The sequence below is a fragment of the Pinus tabuliformis genome, chromosome 8 (assembly GCF_031772625.1).
Source record: "Pinus tabuliformis cultivar Carrire ecotype Pingquan chromosome 8, CPIR1, whole genome shotgun sequence".
Lineage (NCBI taxonomy): Eukaryota > Viridiplantae > Streptophyta > Pinopsida > Pinales > Pinaceae > Pinus > Pinus tabuliformis.
Window position 1 is genome coordinate 1858155381 of NC_142294.1, and position 6319 is coordinate 1858161699.

Consider the following 6319-nt stretch of genomic DNA (forward strand, 5'->3'; position numbering starts at 1 on the left):
AAGGGAAAGTGGGATCGACAGAATGTGAAATTGAATCGATCACTTGATCAACTAACGGATCATCAACCCGAGTGACATGAGTTTCACTCTCGAATGGAAGAGTGTGATCGACTGTACTTGAAATTAGATCAATCACTCCATCAGTTGACGGTAGGTTGGGAGAAATTTTACGGTAACCAGTTGGAAATTCTTGCTGTGGAACAGTAAGGTTTTCCAACAATGTTGAGGCCTCATCCATGTGAGGGAAAATGTGAGTTTGATGACTCCCTTTGCATAACTTACAAGGAAACCTAACTTTACCCTTTTTCCCAGGAACCTGACTATCACTGGTTGATGGATCAATGGAAAGTTGATGAGATTTTTCTGACCATACTTCCAAGACCTTTGGAATACCAGGACAATTGACAAGGAAGTGATCACCCTTACAAAGCCTGCAAGGGTATTTGGGTTTACGATGCATGTCGGAGTTTTCCTCAACACAACTAACACTTACAGTCGTGGTTGGTTGATTGACTTCTTTCTTATCTTGCTTCTTCTTCTTCTTCTTCTTCTTTTTCCCTTTCTTCTTCTTCTTAGCCTCCTGGTTACTAGCATCAAGGCTTTTACCAGGCGAAGAGGAAGAAATGGAGGAAGAAAAATTAGGCGAAGAAGGTAAAGGGTCAACAGAAGGTTGGTGATGTTGAGATTGTGAACTCTGTTGAGGTGGAACAATTGGAGTATTTTGGGCCAACGAAGTTGAAAATAACCATATCGGTAAACCTATTGTAAATCCAGGTAATGACAAAGTAGCCATATAAGGAGGACCAACATTTCCAAAGTAAGGAAAAGTACTAGGATTCTCATTAGGAGGGGTTCCTAGGTTGGTAAATTCCGGAACACTTGCCATTATATTCAACTTCAGTGAATTTTATTAACAATTTATAACTAAAATTAACAATTCACAATTCACACCTAACAATTAAAATTCACAATTCACACCTATGGTCTCTAAAAGTAAAAACAAACAAATTAACACGCGCTATCAAATCTAGGAGTCAAACCACACACAAACAGTAGCCTTCCGGACCGAAAACACTAGTTGGTGATGAAATCCAACATCGCAGAATTCAGTACAGAAGTGGCGGGTGGAACAGTTACCCCGACAACCTGCTTAATGAATAGACTGGACCAAGTTCCTCCACTTTAACCGTCTCGAGTGAAGTGAACCCCCCAGAAAATCCAAGTGAGTCTAGCCGACGTCTGCTCTAGGTACAGTGGGATCTTCCCTCCACCGTCACCTTGGGTAGAACCCTAAAGATAATGGTAACACAGCAACAAATATACCTGGGGGAACAGTCTACGATCCGATAGCATGCAAGGGCAGAGTAACGAGCTCAATCCCCTTGCCGGCTCCTTGACAATAATCCAAGGTTTACCGACAAGTGACCCTAGGCTCCTCAACAGTGGTCAATCTGAGGTTTACCGTTTGTAACATGCGTATCTGGCGTCGTTCCTAATGAAGGAGGATTGATTCCCTCACTGGTTCGGACACGATCTCGTGCTTCTCCTTTCAGAGGAGCTTTCCCAGAGTATAAATGTAACAGTTGGATTTATCCTACCACAAGATGAGCTACTTGTTTGGTTTTGTTGTCTTGGAGAGTTAATTACTCTCCTACTCCAAGACACTAGCCTAAGCTATATTGGTGTTTCAGAGCCCTAGAAACGTAAAAATTACTAGATTAATTTTAATTAAGCGCTGTGTTATTAAGGCTGTTATTACTCAAATGGGTAAATGGATACGAAACCAATGGTGTTATGACCCGACTCAAAACTGAATGCAATCGAATATGATAATGTAATCCTTTCAATTCGATGAATCCTAACTAAAGTAAGGAGAGAGTTTCCATTCACTTCCAACAATGCAAAAAATTGATCACTAAGAGAAAATATAACAAATTCTCTAATGCACTAATTTCACCAAGAAAAACTAATGCAAATCAATTCCAAAATAGTTTTTTTTTTTTTAATTTTTGTGTAAATTCAAATCAAAGAAAACTGATCTAAATCTACGATTGATTTTCCAGAATGTAAACTATGCAATTGTAATCTATGCACAATTCACTTGAAAAGTATGCAAATGTAATCTATGCACATTTTTCATTAATATTCTGAAAATGAGAATTCTAATTATGCAAATGTGATCTATGCAAGAGAATTCTCAAACACAAGATGATTCTAATGTAATCTAAGAACCAATCAAGTGCAAGTCGAGAAAATTGGGTGAGAGTTCAAAAGATCAAAGAATAAAAACACTCAAAGGCGATTAACACTCATACACAATTTAGCCTGAGACAAACCTCCAAGTAATGACCAAAGGAAATCAAATTAAGAATTTCTCAAAAAAGAGACTCAAAACACCCAATTGATGAAAGCTTAAAGTAGGAATGCCAATGAAACAAGCCTAGATGAAAACTTCTGACAGGTAACTAGTGGATCTAGGCAGCAACAAATAAGCTATAAACAAAATCTAAGAGGTAAAAAAGAAAAAATTGAAATTTTCTAAAGTTTTGACAGGGTACGCAGGAAGCCTGTTTGCACAGGTGCGGCCACGCTCTGTGTTCAAAGCCAAAGTGCGTACAGGTACGCACTGTGCTTAACGCAGAGGGTGCGTACTTCTAGCAAAATCAAGAAAAACTAAAATCTAATTTAACCCTAAGCTATCCCACCCAAATGCACAGTCAAACAGCCAAAAATCAGAAAACAAACGACTTTTCTCAAATCAAAGTTTCACACAAAGGAAAAATCATTCACATCAATGGAGTTCCCCAGTGGAGTCGCCATTTTGTCATGCGGAAAGAGTCAAATTTGCGGACAAAACCAACCTCCCTAGAAGCTAAGGCTTTCTAGTGACAAACAAGACAATTAAACACTACCTTTCTCTAAATATGCATTTAGAATACAAGTAATCAGGTGTTTATAACATACCTTTAGTCCAACGCTTGGTAGTAGTCCAGCGTCGCCGATCCGGATGAGCTCCTCCTTCTCTTCGAAACCTGCATTCACTAACAAACAAAAGATTACATAGCACCTGAATAACTCATAAAATAAAACATATTCATCATACAGACCAAGGAGTATATGAAACAAATCATGTATAACAATCTGTTGAGAAAAGTGAGCTTAATTGTATTAAGTGGAAACAAAAGACACCATTACAACCTGAGCCTTGGTGTTGTGCAGGTCCCTCCCAGGGTCCAGCAAGAGTTCTCCTTTACTTTGATCAGCTCACCCACTTCCAAATAAGGCTAGGAAAGGATGGGAATCTCTCCTCTCAAGCTCTATAAGGGAGTCCTAATTCCAGTAGCATCTACCCTTAGGAATGTTCAGCTTTCAACCTCTCCTCCCTCTGGCCCAATGCCTGTATTTATAGTGCTTTAGAGGAAGTTAATCAGGTCCACCATCAACGGGATAAGCCCCTCTTTGAATGGGATAGCTCCCCTCTTGATGGGATAAGTTCCTCTTTCATAGGGATACATGAACCATCTTGAGGCGCTCAATACACGTCAAACAAGCTTTTAGAATGCTCTAGAAATGACCACAAGTAACTTTTTTGAAGTGAAACTTGTGCCTTTTGACCTTTACAGGAGTACGCACCCACCCCTCTACAGACAGAGCGTACAAGTACGCAGGTATTGTGAACTTGAGGTGCGTACACGCAGGTGAGGCTAAGAGAAACTGTGTACCCAGAGTTATTTGATTTTTAAAGACTTTCTCTCTTTCTTGGAGTTTGACATGAAGAGCAGAGGTATAAGACTTGCCAAGGAGGATAGTATGACAGTTGATGGAGCCATACTAACTGCAAATAGTCATGGTGACAAATTTTAGTGTAACAATACCTTAGAAACAAACAGAGAAAAACTACTTTTGTATTTCCTTTATGAATTATAGATAGAGAGGAATAGAAAGAACCAACCTGTGTCTTGCGCTAATCCTTTGATCCAATCCCTCTCTTCTTTGATGGTCTCCAGCTACCTGCTCCCTTGCATGCCCAGCTTCACAAAGTACCTGTAAGATCACAGAAGCAGAGCACTATACAAAGACATGGATCTATATTCATAAACAACTTAGGATCAGATTTAAGTTAACCATACAAATGTAACTAGCATCAATGATACAAAAGCATGGAGGAAAACTCAAATAGTTTTTATTGATAAACAAGAAAAGATCCAGGAGGAGTTACAACCAGTGGTTTCGACCCAGCATCAACCTCCCAGCAAAGAAGCCCCTCTTCACCTCAAACAAAGCATAAATCACCCAACAATCTGATGTTTGTCTCTAGAAACCAACAACAATTCCTTACAATATGCAAAATTCCAGCCTCTGGATCTCTGGGATGAGGGATCCATATATAGATATGTGCAAGGAGGATGAGTCAGCTTGTGATTTGATTAGTTTCTTCTCTCTGTTAGTTCTTGCTTCCACTTGGAGACTGAGGGCCTCTTGCTCATCCTTGGTCGAATTCAGTGAGGCAAGTGTCATAGGAGAAGATTCTGGAAGCTTCCATTACCTCTCCACCTCGCGGAATGACACTGCCATTTGTCATTTATCGCCCATCGCAGCTTACAGAAGGGAGTTTTGAAATGCAACGCACCCTCACAATGTATTTAGGTGCATTGCAACGCACTTAGCCAGTGGAGCAGCTGAAATGATCATGTTTTGACCAATTCTGAGTAGTTTCTGGTGGAGAACTTCTGGGAGAAGCAGTAATCTGTTGACCTTGTTCCTTTAGGGGTTAGAACAACACTTTTAGGGACTTAGGAGCCCTTGGTTTATGGACATTTCATGCTTGGTGTTGTAGGGCACAAAAATGTCTATAACAGGAAGCTCGAAAGTGCGAAAGGTTTTAAGGGATAGAAAAGAAGCTAGAAATGAGTGTGAATTTTTGGAGGAAGTTAGAGGGCCTCAAGATCAAAATTTTGGGACAAATATCACTCAATTTCGAGGTGTATCAATTGAGATCGAAGTCTTCCAACTTTTGTTTAAGCTATTTCTACTGCATCTGTTGGGTTGAAGCTACTGCTAGGTTGAAGTTGTTTTTGATGCTGCGAAGTTGAAGTTGCTTGTGAAAGGTTTTCATTTGCAAGAATAATTTAGGGCTAACTTAGAGTGGAGGGTATCTCTTTCTGGCTCTAGAGTCTTGGATTATATCGAGAATCTATTGAAGGAAGAATCGCTGATTGCGTTTTCCCCTAAATATGCCTTTTCCCTTGGCTGTCCACCTACATCTGTTCTCCTTGTGTTATTGTTTTGATAATTTTTTGATGAACTAAAAGATAAATAAGAACATAAAGATAAAATAATCACAAGTAATTATATATATAAGAAAAGCTTTCTACCTTTCTGATTTTCTAACAGGATCTACATTGGATTCTATATCTTCTTTATTGAGTTTTGTTTCGACCTTGTTTGAAACAAAAAAAATACCTAAATATGATTTAGTGACTTCAATACAAAGAAAGAAACTCATTAAACCCAAATCAATCATTTCAAATGCTTTCTTCATAGTTGATTTGAACGTGTCTACTAATAAATTCCCTATGAAGAGAAAATAATCAACATAGAAATGGGAATTAAAAATTTTCCTTGTTCATTCACCTTTGTATACAACGTAGGCTCACTTCTATTTCTACTTAATCCACTGCTGAGTAGATATGAATCAGTGCTGCTATACCAAACTCTATGAGCTTGCTTAACTAAATAAAGAGATTTCTTCAATTTATAGATCTTATTTTCATGTCTTTTATCTCATATCTTGGTGTACATTCCACATATACTTCTTCTTCTAAAATTCCATCCAATAATGTTGACTTTAAATCCATTTGGTAAACTTTCCACCCATTTTGAGTTGTTATGGCTAAGATAGCTCTATTTGTCTCTAACCTTGAAACTAGTGAAAATATCTCATGAAAATCCTTTCTAGGTTGTTGTACAAATTCTTTTGATACGAATCTAGACTCCTAATTTTATATTTCTCCTTTCTCATTGGGCTTTGTTTCGTAAACCCATTTAACAACTATGGTCTTTTCATCTTTTGGTAATTCTACTAGATTCCTGTAGGTTTTAACCCTGTATAGAAATTACCTGCATGCAAATTCTAAAACACAGAAAAATAAACAATGCGAGAGCATAACACATAAAACACATATACACAAAGATTTCCCCTGGATCCCAAAATCGGGACTACCAGCTTGATTTTTTATTATGTTCCATTCAATGTTACAATACATATTTATACATGCCAAAGCATCCAATACCATGGACTGAAAAACCATCGCGTCCA